General features: G+C 47.6%; 31 non-coding genes across 31 annotated transcripts; all 31 read right to left on the bottom strand.

Moving 5' to 3' along the window:
* Positions 1-591: 591 nt before the first annotated feature.
* On the bottom strand, positions 592-673 carry trnal-uag (transfer RNA leucine (anticodon UAG)). Its single transcript has one exon. It is a non-coding gene; the product is annotated as a tRNA-Leu (tRNA).
* A 910-nt stretch (positions 674-1583) lies between these two features.
* Positions 1584-1665, bottom strand: trnas-gcu (transfer RNA serine (anticodon GCU)). Its single transcript has one exon. It is a non-coding gene; the product is annotated as a tRNA-Ser (tRNA).
* Positions 1666-1892: 227 nt separating this feature from the next.
* trnal-uag (transfer RNA leucine (anticodon UAG)) lies at positions 1893-1974 on the bottom strand. Its single transcript has one exon. It is a non-coding gene; the product is annotated as a tRNA-Leu (tRNA).
* Positions 1975-2884: 910 nt separating this feature from the next.
* trnas-gcu (transfer RNA serine (anticodon GCU)) lies at positions 2885-2966 on the bottom strand. Its single transcript has one exon. It is a non-coding gene; the product is annotated as a tRNA-Ser (tRNA).
* A 227-nt stretch (positions 2967-3193) lies between these two features.
* On the bottom strand, positions 3194-3275 carry trnal-uag (transfer RNA leucine (anticodon UAG)). Its single transcript has one exon. It is a non-coding gene; the product is annotated as a tRNA-Leu (tRNA).
* A 910-nt stretch (positions 3276-4185) lies between these two features.
* trnas-gcu (transfer RNA serine (anticodon GCU)) lies at positions 4186-4267 on the bottom strand. The gene has a single exon. It is a non-coding gene; the product is annotated as a tRNA-Ser (tRNA).
* A 228-nt stretch (positions 4268-4495) lies between these two features.
* trnal-uag (transfer RNA leucine (anticodon UAG)) lies at positions 4496-4577 on the bottom strand. The gene has a single exon. It is a non-coding gene; the product is annotated as a tRNA-Leu (tRNA).
* A 910-nt stretch (positions 4578-5487) lies between these two features.
* On the bottom strand, positions 5488-5569 carry trnas-gcu (transfer RNA serine (anticodon GCU)). The gene has a single exon. It is a non-coding gene; the product is annotated as a tRNA-Ser (tRNA).
* Positions 5570-5796: 227 nt separating this feature from the next.
* trnal-uag (transfer RNA leucine (anticodon UAG)) lies at positions 5797-5878 on the bottom strand. The gene has a single exon. It is a non-coding gene; the product is annotated as a tRNA-Leu (tRNA).
* Positions 5879-6788: 910 nt separating this feature from the next.
* Positions 6789-6870, bottom strand: trnas-gcu (transfer RNA serine (anticodon GCU)). The gene has a single exon. It is a non-coding gene; the product is annotated as a tRNA-Ser (tRNA).
* Positions 6871-7197: 327 nt separating this feature from the next.
* trnas-gcu (transfer RNA serine (anticodon GCU)) lies at positions 7198-7279 on the bottom strand. The gene has a single exon. It is a non-coding gene; the product is annotated as a tRNA-Ser (tRNA).
* Positions 7280-7507: 228 nt separating this feature from the next.
* On the bottom strand, positions 7508-7589 carry trnal-uag (transfer RNA leucine (anticodon UAG)). Its single transcript has one exon. It is a non-coding gene; the product is annotated as a tRNA-Leu (tRNA).
* A 910-nt stretch (positions 7590-8499) lies between these two features.
* Positions 8500-8581, bottom strand: trnas-gcu (transfer RNA serine (anticodon GCU)). The gene has a single exon. It is a non-coding gene; the product is annotated as a tRNA-Ser (tRNA).
* Positions 8582-8809: 228 nt separating this feature from the next.
* On the bottom strand, positions 8810-8891 carry trnal-uag (transfer RNA leucine (anticodon UAG)). Its single transcript has one exon. It is a non-coding gene; the product is annotated as a tRNA-Leu (tRNA).
* A 910-nt stretch (positions 8892-9801) lies between these two features.
* On the bottom strand, positions 9802-9883 carry trnas-gcu (transfer RNA serine (anticodon GCU)). Its single transcript has one exon. It is a non-coding gene; the product is annotated as a tRNA-Ser (tRNA).
* A 227-nt stretch (positions 9884-10110) lies between these two features.
* On the bottom strand, positions 10111-10192 carry trnal-uag (transfer RNA leucine (anticodon UAG)). The gene has a single exon. It is a non-coding gene; the product is annotated as a tRNA-Leu (tRNA).
* Positions 10193-11102: 910 nt separating this feature from the next.
* Positions 11103-11184, bottom strand: trnas-gcu (transfer RNA serine (anticodon GCU)). Its single transcript has one exon. It is a non-coding gene; the product is annotated as a tRNA-Ser (tRNA).
* A 227-nt stretch (positions 11185-11411) lies between these two features.
* trnal-uag (transfer RNA leucine (anticodon UAG)) lies at positions 11412-11493 on the bottom strand. Its single transcript has one exon. It is a non-coding gene; the product is annotated as a tRNA-Leu (tRNA).
* A 910-nt stretch (positions 11494-12403) lies between these two features.
* trnas-gcu (transfer RNA serine (anticodon GCU)) lies at positions 12404-12485 on the bottom strand. Its single transcript has one exon. It is a non-coding gene; the product is annotated as a tRNA-Ser (tRNA).
* Positions 12486-12712: 227 nt separating this feature from the next.
* trnal-uag (transfer RNA leucine (anticodon UAG)) lies at positions 12713-12794 on the bottom strand. The gene has a single exon. It is a non-coding gene; the product is annotated as a tRNA-Leu (tRNA).
* Positions 12795-13704: 910 nt separating this feature from the next.
* On the bottom strand, positions 13705-13786 carry trnas-gcu (transfer RNA serine (anticodon GCU)). The gene has a single exon. It is a non-coding gene; the product is annotated as a tRNA-Ser (tRNA).
* A 227-nt stretch (positions 13787-14013) lies between these two features.
* Positions 14014-14095, bottom strand: trnal-uag (transfer RNA leucine (anticodon UAG)). Its single transcript has one exon. It is a non-coding gene; the product is annotated as a tRNA-Leu (tRNA).
* Positions 14096-15005: 910 nt separating this feature from the next.
* trnas-gcu (transfer RNA serine (anticodon GCU)) lies at positions 15006-15087 on the bottom strand. The gene has a single exon. It is a non-coding gene; the product is annotated as a tRNA-Ser (tRNA).
* A 227-nt stretch (positions 15088-15314) lies between these two features.
* trnal-uag (transfer RNA leucine (anticodon UAG)) lies at positions 15315-15396 on the bottom strand. Its single transcript has one exon. It is a non-coding gene; the product is annotated as a tRNA-Leu (tRNA).
* Positions 15397-16306: 910 nt separating this feature from the next.
* On the bottom strand, positions 16307-16388 carry trnas-gcu (transfer RNA serine (anticodon GCU)). The gene has a single exon. It is a non-coding gene; the product is annotated as a tRNA-Ser (tRNA).
* A 228-nt stretch (positions 16389-16616) lies between these two features.
* On the bottom strand, positions 16617-16698 carry trnal-uag (transfer RNA leucine (anticodon UAG)). The gene has a single exon. It is a non-coding gene; the product is annotated as a tRNA-Leu (tRNA).
* A 910-nt stretch (positions 16699-17608) lies between these two features.
* Positions 17609-17690, bottom strand: trnas-gcu (transfer RNA serine (anticodon GCU)). The gene has a single exon. It is a non-coding gene; the product is annotated as a tRNA-Ser (tRNA).
* A 227-nt stretch (positions 17691-17917) lies between these two features.
* On the bottom strand, positions 17918-17999 carry trnal-uag (transfer RNA leucine (anticodon UAG)). Its single transcript has one exon. It is a non-coding gene; the product is annotated as a tRNA-Leu (tRNA).
* Positions 18000-18909: 910 nt separating this feature from the next.
* On the bottom strand, positions 18910-18991 carry trnas-gcu (transfer RNA serine (anticodon GCU)). Its single transcript has one exon. It is a non-coding gene; the product is annotated as a tRNA-Ser (tRNA).
* Positions 18992-19218: 227 nt separating this feature from the next.
* On the bottom strand, positions 19219-19300 carry trnal-uag (transfer RNA leucine (anticodon UAG)). The gene has a single exon. It is a non-coding gene; the product is annotated as a tRNA-Leu (tRNA).
* A 910-nt stretch (positions 19301-20210) lies between these two features.
* trnas-gcu (transfer RNA serine (anticodon GCU)) lies at positions 20211-20292 on the bottom strand. The gene has a single exon. It is a non-coding gene; the product is annotated as a tRNA-Ser (tRNA).
* Positions 20293-20402: the final 110 nt, after the last annotated feature.

Consider the following 20402-nt stretch of genomic DNA (forward strand, 5'->3'; position numbering starts at 1 on the left):
GCTCGCACATAGAAACTTCCATCCCAGTCTGTGGAAAAGAAGGAGGTAAGGATGAAGTTTCCTTGTTAATGTAATCTTTGACAGGCCTTCAGCGACGCAAGAGCCTCACAGAAATGGCGGCCAACCAGCATGTAAATACAGATCATGGTTGCAAAGCGCATAGGTACCACGCTAGGTTTTCATCTTTCTCACTCCAGTCTACTGTAGTCGGTCTCATGGACCTGTATTCGCCTGGTGTCTGCAATCAAGCCCACTGTTCATGTAAAGATGGGGCTAAACAAGCGACGAAGGTGGGATTCGAACCCACGCGTGTAGAGCACAATGGATTAGCAGTCCATCGCCTTAACCTCTCGGCCACCTCGTCCAGATAGCTTATCGCGCTTAAGAGACGCGTTTTTTTTTTGGGACAGTGTAACTGTTCTTCTTACCTGGATATGCAAAGAGAATTTGGAAAAGCCCACCAACATTTGAGAAGCTATAGAGCCAGTGCTGTACATCTTGGAATTTTGTCCTAATTGGGCTCTCCACGGTTCAGCATGAACCCTTCCAAAGATCCTGAAGACAGTGGCTTGTGCCTTTAAAATTGCATCCTGGCAGCGGTGGGATTTGAACCCACGCCTCCATTGAGACTGGAGCCTAAATCCAGCGCCTTAGACCACTCGGCCACGCTACCACAGGAGCTCAAGATGCCTTAGCCCTTCGTGGTAATGCGGTGCCTGAGGCATTCCTCCAGACACTGAGGTGGCTGACGTGAGCTAAACAAAAGGGCAGTTTCGAGACTAGAGTGTTTTCCACTCAACCAGCTCAGCAGGAGACATGTAACGATTTTCAGCTGAACATACTGTAGAAGCATGCGATGTGATCTTTGTTTAAACACCGTTATTTGTCTTTGCCAGTGGCTTTTAAGCTGAGTCCTGAGGTACCCTCTGCCCTGCACATCTTTGTGTGTTCTCCACTCCCGGCATATCCGACTCAATTGAACAGCTAATTAATAGCCTTTTCTGAATTGAAGTGGTTGTGCTAGAGCAGGGAAAACATTAACATGTGCAGGACAGAGGCTGCTTCAGAACCAGGTTTGGGAACCATTGTTCCATGTTTTGTACACTGCGGTCACCTGTCAGACATTTACTGTGTGCAGAAGGAGACCTTTCTGGCATCGGTGGGATGGGAGATTAATGTCTGCGCTATTTCTTTTTTTTACTTCAGTAAGACTGATTATGCAAAGTCTTTTCAAGAGCAACGGGATCCATAACCGCTTGAGCTGTGCACGTTGGATTGGCAGTTCATCGCTTGTTGACATAGCTCGCACATAGAAACTTCCATCCCAGTCTGTGGAAAAGAAGGAGGTAAGGATGAAGTTTCCTTGTTACTGTAATCTTTGACAGGCCTTCAGCGACGCAAGAGCCTCACAGAAATGGCGGCCAACCAGCATGTAAATACAGATCATGGTTGCAAAGCGCATAGGTACCACGCTAGGTTTTCATCTTTCTCACTCCAGTCTACTGTAGTCGGTCTCATGGACCTGTATTCGCCTGGTGTCTGCAATCAAGCCCACTGTTCATGTAAAGATGGGGCTAAACAAGCGACGAAGGTGGGATTCGAACCCACGCGTGCAGAGCACAATGGATTAGCAGTCCATCGCCTTAACCTCTCGGCCACCTCGTCCAGATAGCTTATCGCGCTTAAGAGACGCGTTTTTTTTTTGGGACAGTGTAACTGTTCTTCTTACCTGGATATGCAAAGAGAATTTGGAAAAGCCCACCAACATTTGAGAAGCTATAGAGCCAGTGCTGTACATCTTGGAATTTTGTCCTAATTGGGCTCTCCACGGTTCAGCATGAACCCTTCCAAAGATCCTGAAGACAGTGGCTTGTGCCTTTAAAATTGCATCCTGGCAGCGGTGGGATTTGAACCCACGCCTCCATTGAGACTGGAGCCTAAATCCAGCGCCTTAGACCACTCGGCCACGCTACCACAGGAGCTCAAGATGCCTTAGCCCTTCGTGGTAATGCGGTGCCTGAGGCATTCCTCCAGACACTGAGGTGGCTGACGTGAGCTAAACAAAAGGGCAGTTTCGAGACTAGAGTGTTTTCCACTCAACCAGCTCAGCAGGAGACATGTAACGATTTTCAGCTGAACATACTGTAGAAGCATGCGATGTGATCTTTGTTTAAACACCGTTATTTGTCTTTGCCAGTGGCTTTTAAGCTGAGTCCTGAGGTACCCTCTGCCCTGCACATCTTTGTGTGTTCTCCACTCCCGGCATATCCGACTCAATTGAACAGCTAATTAATAGCCTTTTCTGAATTGAAGTGGTTGTGCTAGAGCAGGGAAAACATTAACATGTGCAGGACAGAGGCTGCTTCAGAACCAGGTTTGGGAACCATTGTTCCATGTTTTGTACACTGCGGTCACCTGTCAGACATTTACTGTGTGCAGAAGGAGACCTTTCTGGCATCGGTGGGATGGGAGATTAATGTCTGCGCTATTTCTTTTCTTTACTTCAGTAAGACTGATTATGCAAAGTCTTTTCAAGAGCAACGGGATCCATAACCGCTTGAGCTGTGCACGTTGGATTGGCAGTTCATCGCTTGTTGACATAGCTCGCACATAGAAACTTCCATCCCAGTCTGTGGAAAAGAAGGAGGTAAGGATGAAGTTTCCTTGTTACTGTAATCTTTGACAGGCCTTCAGCGACGCAAGAGCCTCACAGAAATGGCGGCCAACCAGCATGTAAATACAGATCATGGTTGCAAAGCGCATAGGTACCACGCTAGGTTTTCATCTTTCTCACTCCAGTCTACTGTAGTCGGTCTCATGGACCTGTATTCGCCTGGTGTCTGCAATCAAGCCCACTGTTCATGTAAAGATGGGGCTAAACCAGCGACGAAGGTGGGATTCGAACCCACGCGTGCAGAGCACAATGGATTAGCAGTCCATCGCCTTAACCTCTCGGCCACCTCGTCCAGATAGCTTATCGCGCTTAAGAGACGCGTTTTTTTTTTGGGACAGTGTAACTGTTCTTCTTACCTGGATATGCAAAGAGAATTTGGAAAAGCCCACCAACATTTGAGAAGCTATAGAGCCAGTGCTGTACATCTTGGAATTTTGTCCTAATTGGGCTCTCCACGGTTCAGCATGAACCCTTCCAAAGATCCTGAAGACAGTGGCTTGTGCCTTTAAAATTGCATCCTGGCAGCGGTGGGATTTGAACCCACGCCTCCATTGAGACTGGAGCCTAAATCCAGCGCCTTAGACCACTCGGCCACGCTACCACAGGAGCTCAAGATGCCTTAGCCCTTCGTGGTAATGTGGTGCCTGAGGCATTCCTCCAGACACTGAGGTGGCTGACGTGAGCTAAACAAAAGGGCAGTTTCGAGACTAGAGTGTTTTCCACTCAACCAGCTCAGCAGGAGACATGTAACGATTTTCAGCTGAACATACTGTAGAAGCATGCGATGTGATCTTTGTTTAAACACCGTTATTTGTCTTTGCCAGTGGCTTTTAAGCTGAGTCCTGAGGTACCCTCTGCCCTGCACATCTTTGTGTGTTCTCCACTCCCGGCATATCCGACTCAATTGAACAGCTAATTAATAGCCTTTTCTGAATTGAAGTGGTTGTGCTAGAGCAGGGAAAACATTAACATGTGCAGGACAGAGGCTGCTTCAGAACCAGGTTTGGGAACCATTGTTCCATGTTTTGTACACTGCGGTCACCTGTCAGACATTTACTGTGTGCAGAAGGAGACCTTTCTGGCATCGGTGGGATGGGAGATTAATGTCTGCGCTATTTCTTTTTTTTACTTCAGTAAGACTGATTATGCAAAGTCTTTTCAAGAGCAACGGGATCCATAACCGCTTGAGCTGTGCACGTTGGATTGGCAGTTCATCGCTTGTTGACATAGCTCGCACATAGAAACTTCCATCCCAGTCTGTGGAAAAGAAGGAGGTAAGGATGAAGTTTCCTTGTTACTGTAATCTTTGACAGGCCTTCAGCGACGCAAGAGCCTCACAGAAATGGCGGCCAACCAGCATGTAAATACAGATCATGGTTGCAAAGCGCATAGGTACCACGCTAGGTTTTCATCTTTCTCACTCCAGTCTACTGTAGTCGGTCTCATGGACCTGTATTCGCCTGGTGTCTGCAATCAAGCCCACTGTTCATGTAAAGATGGGGCTAAACAAGCGACGAAGGTGGGATTCGAACCCACGCGTGCAGAGCACAATGGATTAGCAGTCCATCGCCTTAACCTCTCGGCCACCTCGTCCAGATAGCTTATCGCGCTTAAGAGACGCGTTTTTTTTTGGGGGACAGTGTAACTGTTCTTCTTACCTGGATATGCAAAGAGAATTTGGAAAAGCCCACCAACATTTGAGAAGCTATAGAGCCAGTGCTGTACATCTTGGAATTTTGTCCTAATTGGGCTCTCCACGGTTCAGCATGAACCCTTCCAAAGATCCTGAAGACAGTGGCTTGTGCCTTTAAAATTGCATCCTGGCAGCGGTGGGATTTGAACCCACGCCTCCATTGAGACTGGAGCCTAAATCCAGCGCCTTAGACCACTCGGCCACGCTACCACAGGAGCTCAAGATGCCTTAGCCCTTCGTGGTAATGTGGTGCCTGAGGCATTCCTCCAGACACTGAGGTGGCTGACGTGAGCTAAACAAAAGGGCAGTTTCGAGACTAGAGTGTTTTCCACTCAACCAGCTCAGCAGGAGACATGTAACGATTTTCAGCTGAACATACTGTAGAAGCATGCGATGTGATCTTTGTTTAAACACCGTTATTTGTCTTTGCCAGTGGCTTTTAAGCTGAGTCCTGAGGTACCCTCTGCCCTGCACATCTTTGTGTGTTCTCCACTCCCGGCATATCCGACTCAATTGAACAGCTAATTAATAGCCTTTTCTGAATTGAAGTGGTTGTGCTAGAGCAGGGAAAACATTAACATGTGCAGGACAGAGGCTGCTTCAGAACCAGGTTTGGGAACCATTGTTCCATGTTTTGTACACTGCGGTCACCTGTCAGACATTTACTGTGTGCAGAAGGAGACCTTTCTGGCATCGGTGGGATGGGAGATTAATGTCTGCGCTATTTCTTTTCTTTACTTCAGTAAGACTGATTATGCAAAGTCTTTTCAAGAGCAACGGGATCCATAACCGCTTGAGCTGTGCACGTTGGATTGGCAGTTCATCGCTTGTTGACATAGCTCGCACATAGAAACTTCCATCCCAGTCTGTGGAAAAGAAGGAGGTAAGGATGAAGTTTCCTTGTTACTGTAATCTTTGACAGGCCTTCAGCGACGCAAGAGCCTCACAGAAATGGCGGCCAACCAGCATGTAAATACAGATCATGGTTGCAAAGCGCATAGGTACCACGCTAGGTTTTCATCTTTCTCACTCCAGTCTACTGTAGTCGGTCTCATGGACCTGTATTCGCCTGGTGTCTGCAATCAAGCCCACTGTTCATGTAAAGATGGGGCTAAACAAGCGACGAAGGTGGGATTCGAACCCACGCGTGCAGAGCACAATGGATTAGCAGTCCATCGCCTTAACCTCTCGGCCACCTCGTCCAGATAGCTTATCGCGCTTAAGAGACGCGTTTTTTTTTTGGGACAGTGTAACTGTTCTTCTTACCTGGATATGCAAAGAGAATTTGGAAAAGCCCACCAACATTTGAGAAGCTATAGAGCCAGTGCTGTACATCTTGGAATTTTGTCCTAATTGGGCTCTCCACGGTTCAGCATGAACCCTTCCAAAGATCCTGAAGACAGTGGCTTGTGCCTTTAAAATTGCATCCTGGCAGCGGTGGGATTTGAACCCACGCCTCCATTGAGACTGGAGCCTAAATCCAGCGCCTTAGACCACTCGGCCACGCTACCACAGGAGCTCAAGATGCCTTAGCCCTTCGTGGTAATGTGGTGCCTGAGGCATTCCTCCAGACACTGAGGTGGCTGACGTGAGCTAAACAAAAGGGCAGTTTCGAGACTAGAGTGTTTTCCACTCAACCAGCTCAGCAGGAGACATGTAACGATTTTCAGCTGAACATACTGTAGAAGCATGCGATGTGATCTTTGTTTAAACACCGTTATTTGTCTTTGCCAGTGGCTTTTAAGCTGAGTCCTGAGGTACCCTCTGCCCTGCACATCTTTGTGTGTTCTCCACTCCCGGCATATCCGACTCAATTGAACAGCTAATTAATAGCCTTTTCTGAATTGAAGTGGTTGTGCTAGAGCAGGGAAAACATTAACATGTGCAGGACAGAGGCTGCTTCAGAACCAGGTTTGGGAACCATTGTTCCATGTTTTGTACACTGCGGTCACCTGTCAGACATTTACTGTGTGCAGAAGGAGACCTTTCTGGCATCGGTGGGATGGGAGATTAATGTCTGCGCTATTTCTTTTTTTTACTTCAGTAAGACTGATTATGCAAAGTCTTTTCAAGAGCAACGGGATCCATAACCGCTTGAGCTGTGCACGTTGGATTGGCAGTTCATCGCTTGTTGACATAGCTCGCACATAGAAACTTCCATCCCAGTCTGTGGAAAAGAAGGAGGTAAGGATGAAGTTTCCTTGTTACTGTAATCTTTGACAGGCCTTCAGCGACGCAAGAGCCTCACAGAAATGGCGGCCAACCAGCATGTAAATACAGATCATGGTTGCAAAGCGCATAGGTACCACGCTAGGTTTTCATCTTTCTCACTCCAGTCTACTGTAGTCGGTCTCATGGACCTGTATTCGCCTGGTGTCTGCAATCAAGCCCACTGTTCATGTAAAGATGGGGCTAAACAAGCGACGAAGGTGGGATTCGAACCCACGCGTGCAGAGCACAATGGATTAGCAGTCCATCGCCTTAACCTCTCGGCCACCTCGTCCAGATAGCTTATCGCGCTTAAGAGACGCGTTTTTTTTTTGACATAGCTCGCACATAGAAACTTCCATCCCAGTCTGTGGAAAAGAAGGAGGTAAGGATGAAGTTTCCTTGTTACTGTAATCTTTGACAGGCCTTCAGCGACGCAAGAGCCTCACAGAAATGGCGGCCAACCAGCATGTAAATACAGATCATGGTTGCAAAGCGCATAGGTACCACGCTAGGTTTTCATCTTTCTCACTCCAGTCTACTGTAGTCGGTCTCATGGACCTGTATTCGCCTGGTGTCTGCAATCAAGCCCACTGTTCATGTAAAGATGGGGCTAAACAAGCGACGAAGGTGGGATTCGAACCCACGCGTGCAGAGCACAATGGATTAGCAGTCCATCGCCTTAACCTCTCGGCCACCTCGTCCAGATAGCTTATCGCGCTTAAGAGACGCGTTTTTTTTTTTGGGACAGTGTAACTGTTCTTCTTACCTGGATATGCAAAGAGAATTTGGAAAAGCCCACCAACATTTGAGAAGCTATAGAGCCAGTGCTGTACATCTTGGAATTTTGTCCTAATTGGGCTCTCCACGGTTCAGCATGAACCCTTCCAAAGATCCTGAAGACAGTGGCTTGTGCCTTTAAAATTGCATCCTGGCAGCGGTGGGATTTGAACCCACGCCTCCATTGAGACTGGAGCCTAAATCCAGCGCCTTAGACCACTCGGCCACGCTACCACAGGAGCTCAAGATGCCTTAGCCCTTCGTGGTAATGCGGTGCCTGAGGCATTCCTCCAGACACTGAGGTGGCTGACGTGAGCTAAACAAAAGGCCAGTTTCGAGACTAGAGTGTTTTCCACTCAACCAGCTCAGCAGGAGACATGTAACGATTTTCAGCTGAACATACTGTAGAAGCATGCGATGTGATCTTTGTTTAAACACCGTTATTTGTCTTTGCCAGTGGCTTTTAAGCTGAGTCCTGAGGTACCCTCTGCCCTGCACATCTTTGTGTGTTCTCCACTCCCGGCATATCCGACTCAATTGAACAGCTAATTAATAGCCTTTTCTGAATTGAAGTGGTTGTGCTAGAGCAGGGAAAACATTAACATGTGCAGGACAGAGGCTGCTTCAGAACCAGGTTTGGGAACCATTGTTCCATGTTTTGTACACTGCGGTCACCTGTCAGACATTTACTGTGTGCAGAAGGAGACCTTTCTGGCATCGGTGGGATGGGAGATTAATGTCTGCGCTATTTCTTTTCTTTACTTCAGTAAGACTGATTATGCAAAGTCTTTTCAAGAGCAACGGGATCCATAACCGCTTGAGCTGTGCACGTTGGATTGGCAGTTCATCGCTTGTTGACATAGCTCGCACATAGAAACTTCCATCCCAGTCTGTGGAAAAGAAGGAGGTAAGGATGAAGTTTCCTTGTTACTGTAATCTTTGACAGGCCTTCAGCGACGCAAGAGCCTCACAGAAATGGCGGCCAACCAGCATGTAAATACAGATCATGGTTGCAAAGCGCATAGGTACCACGCTAGGTTTTCATCTTTCTCACTCCAGTCTACTGTAGTCGGTCTCATGGACCTGTATTCGCCTGGTGTCTGCAATCAAGCCCACTGTTCATGTAAAGATGGGGCTAAACAAGCGACGAAGGTGGGATTCGAACCCACGCGTGCAGAGCACAATGGATTAGCAGTCCATCGCCTTAACCTCTCGGCCACCTCGTCCAGATAGCTTATCGCGCTTAAGAGACGCGTTTTTTTTTTTGGGACAGTGTAACTGTTCTTCTTACCTGGATATGCAAAGAGAATTTGGAAAAGCCCACCAACATTTGAGAAGCTATAGAGCCAGTGCTGTACATCTTGGAATTTTGTCCTAATTGGGCTCTCCACGGTTCAGCATGAACCCTTCCAAAGATCCTGAAGACAGTGGCTTGTGCCTTTAAAATTGCATCCTGGCAGCGGTGGGATTTGAACCCACGCCTCCATTGAGACTGGAGCCTAAATCCAGCGCCTTAGACCACTCGGCCACGCTACCACAGGAGCTCAAGATGCCTTAGCCCTTCGTGGTAATGTGGTGCCTGAGGCATTCCTCCAGACACTGAGGTGGCTGACGTGAGCTAAACAAAAGGGCAGTTTCGAGACTAGAGTGTTTTCCACTCAACCAGCTCAGCAGGAGACATGTAACGATTTTCAGCTGAACATACTGTAGAAGCATGCGATGTGATCTTTGTTTAAACACCGTTATTTGTCTTTGCCAGTGGCTTTTAAGCTGAGTCCTGAGGTACCCTCTGCCCTGCACATCTTTGTGTGTTCTCCACTCCCGGCATATCCGACTCAATTGAACAGCTAATTAATAGCCTTTTCTGAATTGAAGTGGTTGTGCTAGAGCAGGGAAAACATTAACATGTGCAGGACAGAGGCTGCTTCAGAACCAGGTTTGGGAACCATTGTTCCATGTTTTGTACACTGCGGTCACCTGTCAGACATTTACTGTGTGCAGAAGGAGACCTTTCTGGCATCGGTGGGATGGGAGATTAATGTCTGCGCTATTTCTTTTTTTTACTTCAGTAAGACTGATTATGCAAAGTCTTTTCAAGAGCAACGGGATCCATAACCGCTTGAGCTGTGCACGTTGGATTGGCAGTTCATCGCTTGTTGACATAGCTCGCACATAGAAACTTCCATCCCAGTCTGTGGAAAAGAAGGAGGTAAGGATGAAGTTTCCTTGTTACTGTAATCTTTGACAGGCCTTCAGCGACGCAAGAGCCTCACAGAAATGGCGGCCAACCAGCATGTAAATACAGATCATGGTTGCAAAGCGCATAGGTACCACGCTAGGTTTTCATCTTTCTCACTCCAGTCTACTGTAGTCGGTCTCATGGACCTGTATTCGCCTGGTGTCTGCAATCAAGCCCACTGTTCATGTAAAGATGGGGCTAAACAAGCGACGAAGGTGGGATTCGAACCCACGCGTGCAGAGCACAATGGATTAGCAGTCCATCGCCTTAACCTCTCGGCCACCTCGTCCAGATAGCTTATTCCGCTTAAGAGACGCGTTTTTTTTTTGGGACAGTGTAACTGTTCTTCGTACTTAAATATGCAAAGAGAATTTGGAAAAGCCCACCAACATTTGAGAAGCTATAGAGCCAGTGCTGTACATCTTGGAATTTTGTCCTAATTGGGCTCTCCACGGTTCAGCATGAACCCTTCCAAAGATCCTGAAGACAGTGGCTTGTGCCTTTAAAATTGCATCCTGGCAGCGGTGGGATTTGAACCCACGCCTCCATTGAGACTGGAGCCTAAATCCAGCGCCTTAGACCACTCGGCCACGCTACCACAGGAGCTCAAGATGCCTTAGCCCTTCGTGGTAATGCGGTGCCTGAGGCATTCCTCCAGACACTGAGGTGGCTGACGTGAGCTAAACAAAAGGGCAGTTTCGAGACTAGAGTGTTTTCCACTCAACCAGCTCAGCAGGAGACATGTAACGATTTTCAGCTGAACATACTGTAGAAGCATGCGATGTGATCTTTGTTTAAACACCGTTATTTGTCTTTGCCAGTGGCTTTTAAGCTGAGTCCTGAGGTACCCTCTGCCCTGCACATCTTTGTGTGTTCTCCACTCCCGGCATATCCGACTCAATTGAACAGCTAATTAATAGCCTTTTCTGAATTGAAGTGGTTGTGCTAGAGCAGGGAAAACATTAACATGTGCAGGACAGAGGCTGCTTCAGAACCAGGTTTGGGAACCATTGTTCCATGTTTTGTACACTGCGGTCACCTGTCAGACATTTACTGTGTGCAGAAGGAGACCTTTCTGGCATCGGTGGGATGGGAGATTAATGTCTGCGCTATTTCTTTTCTTTACTTCAGTAAGACTGATTATGCAAAGTCTTTTCAAGAGCAACGGGATCCATAACCGCTTGAGCTGTGCACGTTGGATTGGCAGTTCATCGCTTGTTGACATAGCTCGCACATAGAAACTTCCATCCCAGTCTGTGGAAAAGAAGGAGGTAAGGATGAAGTTTCCTTGTTACTGTAATCTTTGACAGGCCTTCAGCGACGCAAGAGCCTCACAGAAATGGCGGCCAACCAGCATGTAAATACAGATCATGGTTGCAAAGCGCATAGGTACCACGCTAGGTTTTCATCTTTCTCACTCCAGTCTACTGTAGTCGGTCTCATGGACCTGTATTCGCCTGGTGTCTGCAATCAAGCCCACTGTTCATGTAAAGATGGGGCTAAACAAGCGACGAAGGTGGGATTCGAACCCACGCGTGCAGAGCACAATGGATTAGCAGTCCATCGCCTTAACCTCTCGGCCACCTCGTCCAGATAGCTTATCGCGCTTAAGAGACGCGTTTTTTTTTTGGGACAGTGTAACTGTTCTTCTTACCTGGATATGCAAAGAGAATTTGGAAAAGCCCACCAACATTTGAGAAGCTATAGAGCCAGTGCTGTACATCTTGGAATTTTGTCCTAATTGGGCTCTCCACGGTTCAGCATGAACCCTTCCAAAGATCCTGAAGACAGTGGCTTGTGCCTTTAAAATTGCATCCTGGCAGCGGTGGGATTTGAACCCACGCCTCCATTGAGACTGGAGCCTAAATCCAGCGCCTTAGACCACTCGGCCACGCTACCACAGGAGCTCAAGATGCCTTAGCCCTTCGTGGTAATGCGGTGCCTGAGGCATTCCTCCAGACACTGAGGTGGCTGACGTGAGCTAAACAAAAGGGCAGTTTCGAGACTAGAGTGTTTTCCACTCAACCAGCTCAGCAGGAGACATGTAACGATTTTCAGCTGAACATACTGTAGAAGCATGCGATGTGATCTTTGTTTAAACACCGTTATTTGTCTTTGCCAGTGGCTTTTAAGCTGAGTCCTGAGGTACCCTCTGCCCTGCACATCTTTGTGTGTTCTCCACTCCCGGCATATCCGACTCAATTGAACAGCTAATTAATAGCCTTTTCTGAATTGAAGTGGTTGTGCTAGAGCAGGGAAAACATTAACATGTGCAGGACAGAGGCTGCTTCAGAACCAGGTTTGGGAACCATTGTTCCATGTTTTGTACACTGCGGTCACCTGTCAGACATTTACTGTGTGCAGAAGGAGACCTTTCTGGCTTCGGTGGGATGGGAGATTAATGTCTGCGCTATTTCTTTTTTTTACTTCAGTAAGACTGATTATGCAAAGTCTTTTCAAGAGCAACGGGATCCATAACCGCTTGAGCTGTGCACGTTGGATTGGCAGTTCATCGCTTGTTGACATAGCTCGCACATAGAAACTTCCATCCCAGTCTGTGGAAAAGAAGGAGGTAAGGATGAAGTTTCCTTGTTACTGTAATCTTTGACAGGCCTTCAGCGACGCAAGAGCCTCACAGAAATGGCGGCCAACCAGCATGTAAATACAGATCATGGTTGCAAAGCGCATAGGTACCACGCTAGGTTTTCATCTTTCTCACTCCAGTCTACTGTAGTCGGTCTCATGGACCTGTATTCGCCTGGTGTCTGCAATCAAGCCCACTGTTCATGTAAAGATGGGGCTAAACAAGCGACGAAGGTGGGATTCGAACCCACGCGTGCAGAGCACAATGGATTAGCAGTCCATCGCCTTAACCTCTCGGCCACCTCGTCCAGATAGCTTATCGCGCTTAAGAGACGCGTTTTTTTTTTGGGACAGTGTAACTGTTCTTCTTACCTGGATATGCAAAGAGAATTTGGAAAAGCCCACCAACATTTGAGAAGCTATAGAGCCAGTGCTGTACATCTTGGAATTTTGTCCTAATTGGGCTCTCCACGGTTCAGCATGAACCCTTCCAAAGATCCTGAAGACAGTGGCTTGTGCCTTTAAAATTGCATCCTGGCAGCGGTGGGATTTGAACCCACGCCTCCATTGAGACTGGAGCCTAAATCCAGCGCCTTAGACCACTCGGCCACGCTACCACAGGAGCTCAAGATGCCTTAGCCCTTCGTGGTAATGCGGTGCCTGAGGCATTCCTCCAGACACTGAGGTGGCTGACGTGAGCTAAACAAAAGGGCAGTTTCGAGACTAGAGTGTTTTCCACTCAACCAGCTCAGCAGGAGACATGTAACGATTTTCAGCTGAACATACTGTAGAAGCATGCGATGTGATCTTTGTTTAAACACCGTTATTTGTCTTTGCCAGTGGCTTTTAAGCTGAGTCCTGAGGTACCCTCTGCCCTGCACATCTTTGTGTGTTCTCCACTCCCGGCATATCCGACTCAATTGAACAGCTAATTAATAGCCTTTTCTGAATTGAAGTGGTTGTGCTAGAGCAGGGAAAACATTAACATGTGCAGGACAGAGGCTGCTTCAGAACCAGGTTTGGGAACCATTGTTCCATGTTTTGTACACTGCGGTCACCTGTCAGACATTTACTGTGTGCAGAAGGAGACCTTTCTGGCATCGGTGGGATGGGAGATTAATGTCTGCGCTATTTCTTTTTTTTACTTCAGTAAGACTGATTATGCAAAGTCTTTTCAAGAGCAACGGGATCCATAACCGCTTGAGCTGTGCACGTTGGATTGGCAGTTCATCGCTTGTTGACATAGCTCGCACATAGAAACTTCCATCCCAGTCTGTGGAAAAGAAGGAGGTAAGGATGAAGTTTCCTTGTTACTGTAATCTTTGACAGGCCTTCAGCGACGCAAGAGCCTCACAGAAATGGCGGCCAACCAGCATGTAAATACAGATCATGGTTGCAAAGCGCATAGGTACCACGCTAGGTTTTCATCTTTCTCACTCCAGTCTACTGTAGTCGGTCTCATGGACCTGTATTCGCCTGGTGTCTGCAATCAAGCCCACTGTTCATGTAAAGATGGGGCTAAACAAGCGACGAAGGTGGGATTCGAACCCACGCGTGCAGAGCACAATGGATTAGCAGTCCATCGCCTTAACCTCTCGGCCACCTCGTCCAGATAGCTTATCGCGCTTAAGAGACGCGTTTTTTTTTTGGGACAGTGTAACTGTTCTTCTTACCTGGATATGCAAAGAGAATTTGGAAAAGCCCACCAACATTTGAGAAGCTATAGAGCCAGTGCTGTACATCTTGGAATTTTGTCCTAATTGGGCTCTCCACGGTTCAGCATGAACCCTTCCAAAGATCCTGAAGACAGTGGCTTGTGCCTTTAAAATTGCATCCTGGCAGCGGTGGGATTTGAACCCACGCCTCCATTGAGACTGGAGCCTAAATCCAGCGCCTTAGACCACTCGGCCACGCTACCACAGGAGCTCAAGATGCCTTAGCCCTTCGTGGTAATGCGGTGCCTGAGGCATTCCTCCAGACACTGAGGTGGCTGACGTGAGCTAAACAAAAGGGCAGTTTCGAGACTAGAGTGTTTTCCACTCAACCAGCTCAGCAGGAGACATGTAACGATTTTCAGCTGAACATACTGTAGAAGCATGCGATGTGATCTTTGTTTAAACACCGTTATTTGTCTTTGCCAGTGGCTTTTAAGCTGAGTCCTGAGGTACCCTCTGCCCTGCACATCTTTGTGTGTTCTCCACTCCCGGCATATCCGACTCAATTGAACAGCTAATTAATAGCCTTTTCTGAATTGAAGTGGTTGTGCTAGAGCAGGGAAAACATTAACATGTGCAGGACAGAGGCTGCTTCAGAACCAGGTTTGGGAACCATTGTTCCATGTTTTGTACACTGCGGTCACCTGTCAGACATTTACTGTGTGCAGAAGGAGACCTTTCTGGCATCGGTGGGATGGGAGATTAATGTCTGCGCTATTTCTTTTCTTTACTTCAGTAAGACTGATTATGCAAAGTCTTTTCAAGAGCAACGGGATCCATAACCGCTTGAGCTGTGCACGTTGGATTGGCAGTTCATCGCTTGTTGACATAGCTCGCACATAGAAACTTCCATCCCAGTCTGTGGAAAAGAAGGAGGTAAGGATGAAGTTTCCTTGTTACTGTAATCTTTGACAGGCCTTCAGCGACGCAAGAGCCTCACAGAAATGGCGGCCAACCAGCATGTAAATACAGATCATGGTTGCAAAGCGCATAGGTACCACGCTAGGTTTTCATCTTTCTCACTCCAGTCTACTGTAGTCGGTCTCATGGACCTGTATTCGCCTGGTGTCTGCAATCAAGCCCACTGTTCATGTAAAGATGGGGCTAAACAAGCGACGAAGGTGGGATTCGAACCCACGCGTGCAGAGCACAATGGATTAGCAGTCCATCGCCTTAACCTCTCGGCCACCTCGTCCAGATAGCTTATCGCGCTTAAGAGACGCGTTTTTTTTTTGGGACAGTGTAACTGTTCTTCTTACCTGGATATGCAAAGAGAATTTGGAAAAGCCCACCAACATTTGAGAAGCTATAGAGCCAGTGCTGTACATCTTGGAATTTTGTCCTAATTGGGCTCTCCACGGTTCAGCATGAACCCTTCCAAAGATCCTGAAGACAGTGGCTTGTGCCTTTAAAATTGCATCCTGGCAGCGGTGGGATTTGAACCCACGCCTCCATTGAGACTGGAGCCTAAATCCAGCGCCTTAGACCACTCGGCCACGCTACCACAAGAGCTCAAGATGCCTTAGCCCTTCGTGGTAATGTGGTGCCTGAGGCATTCCTCCAGACACTGAGGTGGCTGACGTGAGCTAAACAAAAGGGCAGTTTCGAGACTAGAGTGTTTTCCACTCAACCAGCTCAGCAGGAGACATGTAACGATTTTCAGCTGAACATACTGTAGAAGCATGCGATGTGATCTTTGTTTAAACACCGTTATTTGTCTTTGCCAGTGGCTTTTAAGCTGAGTCCTGAGGTACCCTCTGCCCTGCACATCTTTGTGTGTTCTCCACTCCCGGCATATCCGACTCAATTGAACAGCTAATTAATAGCCTTTTCTGAATTGAAGTGGTTGTGCTAGAGCAGGGAAAACATTAACATGTGCAGGACAGAGGCTGCTTCAGAACCAGGTTTGGGAACCATTGTTCCATGTTTTGTACACTGCGGTCACCTGTCAGACATTTACTGTGTGCAGAAGGAGACCTTTCTGGCATCGGTGGGATGGGAGATTAATGTCTGCGCTATTTCTTTTTTTTACTTCAGTAAGACTGATTATGCAAAGTCTTTTCAAGAGCAACGGGATCCATAACCGCTTGAGCTGTGCACGTTGGATTGGCAGTTCATCGCTTGTTGACATAGCTCGCACATAGAAACTTCCATCCCAGTCTGTGGAAAAGAAGGAGGTAAGGATGAAGTTTCCTTGTTACTGTAATCTTTGACAGGCCTTCAGCGACGCAAGAGCCTCACAGAAATGGCGGCCAACCAGCATGTAAATACAGATCATGGTTGCAAAGCGCATAGGTACCACGCTAGGTTTTCATCTTTCTCACTCCAGTCTACTGTAGTCGGTCTCATGGACCTGTATTCGCCTGGTGTCTGCAATCAAGCCCACTGTTCATGTAAAGATGGGGCTAAACAAGCGACGAAGGTGGGATTCGAACCCACGCGTGCAGAGCACAATGGATTAGCAGTCCATCGCCTTAACCTCTCGGCCACCTCGTCCAGATAGCTTATCGCGCTTAAGAGACGCGTTTTTTTTTTGGGGACAGTGTAACTGTTCTTCTTACCTGGATATGCAAAGAGAATTTGGAAAAGCCCACCAACATTTGAGAAGCTATAGAGCCAGTGCTGTACATCTTGGAATTTTGTCCTAATTGGGCTCTCCACGGTTCAGCATGAACCCTTCCAAAGATCCTGAAGACAGTGGCTTGTGCCTTTAAAATTGCATCCTGGCAGCGGTGGGATTTGAACCCACGCCTCCATTGAGACTGGAGCCTAAATCCAGCGCCTTAGACCACTCGGCCACGCTACCACAGGAGCTCAAGATGCCTTAGCCCTTCGTGGTAATGTGGTGCCTGAGGCATTCCTCCAGACACTGAGGTGGCTGACGTGAGCTAAACAAAAGGGCAGTTTCGAGACTAGAGTGTTTTCCACTCAACCAGCTCAGCAGGAGACATGTAACGATTTTCAGCTGAACATACTGTAGAAGCATGCGATGTGATCTTTGTTTAAACACCGTTATTTGTCTTTGCCAGTGGCTTTTAAGCTGAGTCCTGAGGTACCCTCTGCCCTGCACATCTTTGTGTGTTCTCCACTCCCGGCATATCCGACTCAATTGAACAGCTAATTAATAGCCTTTTCTGAATTGAAGTGGTTGTGCTAGAGCAGGGAAAACATTAACATGTGCAGGACAGAGGCTGCTTCAGAACCAGGTTTGGGAACCATTGTTCCATGTTTTGTACACTGCGGTCACCTGTCAGACATTTACTGTGTGCAGAAGGAGACCTTTCTGGCATCGGTGGGATGGGAGATTAATGTCTGCGCTATTTCTTTTTTTTACTTCAGTAAGACTGATTATGCAAAGTCTTTTCAAGAGCAACGGGATCCATAACCGCTTGAGCTGTGCACGTTGGATTGGCAGTTCATCGCTTGTTGACATAGCTCGCACATAGAAACTTCCATCCCAGTCTGTGGAAAAGAAGGAGGTAAGGATGAAGTTTCCTTGTTACTGTAATCTTTGACAGGCCTTCAGCGACGCAAGAGCCTCACAGAAATGGCGGCCAACCAGCATGTAAATACAGATCATGGTTGCAAAGCGCATAGGTACCACGCTAGGTTTTCATCTTTCTCACTCCAGTCTACTGTAGTCGGTCTCATGGACCTGTATTCGCCTGGTGTCTGCAATCAAGCCCACTGTTCATGTAAAGATGGGGCTAAACAAGCGACGAAGGTGGGATTCGAACCCACGCGTGCAGAGCACAATGGATTAGCAGTCCATCGCCTTAACCTCTCGGCCACCTCGTCCAGATAGCTTATTCCGCTTAAGAGACGCGTTTTTTTTTTGGGACAGTGTAACTGTTCTTCGTACTTAAATATGCAAAGAGAATTTGGAAAAGCCCACCAACATTTGAGAAGCTATAGAGCCAGTGCTGTACATCTTGGAATTTTGTCCTAATTGGGCTCTCCACGGTTCAGCATGAACCCTTCCAAAGATCCTGAAGACAGTGGCTTGTGCCTTTAAAATTGCATCCTGGCAGCGGTGGGATTTGAACCCACGCCTCCATTGAGACTGGAGCCTAAATCCAGCGCCTTAGACCACTCGGCCACGCTACCACAGGAGCTCAAGATGCCTTAGCCCTTCGTGGTAATGCGGTGCCTGAGGCATTCCTCCAGACACTGAGGTGGCTGACGTGAGCTAAACAAAAGGGCAGTTTCGAGACTAGAGTGTTTTCCACTCAACCAGCTCAGCAGGAGACATGTAACGATTTTCAGCTGAACATACTGTAGAAGCATGCGATGTGATCTTTGTTTAAACACCGTTATTTGTCTTTGCCAGTGGCTTTTAAGCTGAGTCCTGAGGTACCCTCTGCCCTGCACATCTTTGTGTGTTCTCCACTCCCGGCATATCCGACTCAATTGAACAGCTAATTAATAGCCTTTTCTGAATTGAAGTGGTTGTGCTAGAGCAGGGAAAACATTAACATGTGCAGGACAGAGGCTGCTTCAGAACCAGGTTTGGGAACCATTGTTCCATGTTTTGTACACTGCGGTCACCTGTCAGACATTTACTGTGTGCAGAAGGAGACCTTTCTGGCATCGGTGGGATGGGAGATTAATGTCTGCGCTATTTCTTTTTTTTACTTCAGTAAGACTGATTATGCAAAGTCTTTTCAAGAGCAACGGGATCCATAACCGCTTGAGCTGTGCACGTTGGATTGGCAGTTCATCGCTTGTTGACATAGCTCGCACATAGAAACTTCCATCCCAGTCTGTGGAAAAGAAGGAGGTAAGGATGAAGTTTCCTTGTTACTGTAATCTTTGACAGGCCTTCAGCGACGCAAGAGCCTCACAGAAATGGCGGCCAACCAGCATGTAAATACAGATCATGGTTGCAAAGCGCATAGGTACCACGCTAGGTTTTCATCTTTCTCACTCCAGTCTACTGTAGTCGGTCTCATGGACCTGTATTCGCCTGGTGTCTGCAATCAAGCCCACTGTTCATGTAAAGATGGGGCTAAACAAGCGACGAAGGTGGGATTCGAACCCACGCGTGCAGAGCACAATGGATTAGCAGTCCATCGCCTTAACCTCTCGGCCACCTCGTCCAGATAGCTTATTCCGCTTAAGAGACGCGTTTTTTTTTTGGGACAGTGTAACTGTTCTTCGTACTTGGATATGCAAAGAGAATTTGGAAAAGCCCACCAACATTTGAGAAGCTATAGAGCCAGTGCTGTACATCTTGGAATTTTGTCCTAATTGGGCTCTCCACGGTTCAGCATGAACCCTTCCAAAGATCCTGAAGACAGTGGCTTGTGCCTTTAAAATTGCATCCTGGCAGCGGTGGGATTTGAACCCACGCCTCCATTGAGACTGGAGCCTAAATCCAGCGCCTTAGACCACTCGGCCACGCTACCACAGGAGCTCAAGATGCCTTAGCCCTTCGTGGTAATGCGGTGCCTGAGGCATTCCTCCAGACACTGAGGTGGCTGACGTGAGCTAAACAAAAGGGCAGTTTCGAGACTAGAGTGTTTTCCACTCAACCAGCTCAGCAGGAGACATGTAACGATTTTCAGCTGAACATACTGTAGAAGCATGCGATGTGATCTTTGTTTAAACACCGTTATTTGTCTTTGCCAGTGGCTTTTAAGCTGAGTCCTGAGGTACCCTCTGCCCTGCACATCTTTGTGTGTTCTCCACTCCCGGCATATCCGACTCAATTGAACAGCTAATTAATAGCCTTTTCTGAATTGAAGTGGTTGTGCTAGAGCAGGGAAAACATTAACATGTGCAGGACAGAGGCTGCTTCAGAACCAGGTTTGGGAACCATTGTTCCATGTTTTGTACACTGCGGTCACCTGTCAGACATTTACTGTGTGCAGAAGGAGACCTTTCTGGCATCGGTGGGATGGGAGATTAATGTCTGCGCTATTTCTTTTTTTTACTTCAGTAAGACTGATTATGCAAAGTCTTTTCAAGAGCAACGGGATCCATAACCGCTTGAGCTGTGCACGTTGGATTGGCAGTTCATCGCTTGTTGACATAGCTCGCACATAGAAACTTCCATCCCAGTCTGTGGAAAAGAAGGAGGTAAGGATGAAGTTTCCTTGTTACTGTAATCTTTGACAGGCCTTCAGCGACGCAAGAGCCTCACAGAAATGGCGGCCAACCAGCATGTAAATACAGATCATGGTTGCAAAGCGCATAGGTACCACGCTAGGTTTTCATCTTTCTCACTCCAGTCTACTGTAGTCGGTCTCATGGACCTGTATTCGCCTGGTGTCTGCAATCAAGCCCACTGTTCATGTAAAGATGGGGCTAAACAAGCGACGAAGGTGGGATTCGAACCCACGCGTGCAGAGCACAATGGATTAGCAGTCCATCGCCTTAACCTCTCGGCCACCTCGTCCAGATAGCTTATCGCGCTTAAGAGACGCGTTTTTTTTTTGGGACAGTGTAACTGTTCTTCTTACCTGGATATGCAAAGAGAATTTGGAAAAGCCCACCAACATTTGAGAA

The sequence above is a fragment of the Clarias gariepinus genome, chromosome 9 (genome assembly GCF_024256425.1).
Source record: "Clarias gariepinus isolate MV-2021 ecotype Netherlands chromosome 9, CGAR_prim_01v2, whole genome shotgun sequence".
In the NCBI taxonomy this organism is placed as follows: Eukaryota; Metazoa; Chordata; class Actinopteri; order Siluriformes; family Clariidae; genus Clarias; species Clarias gariepinus.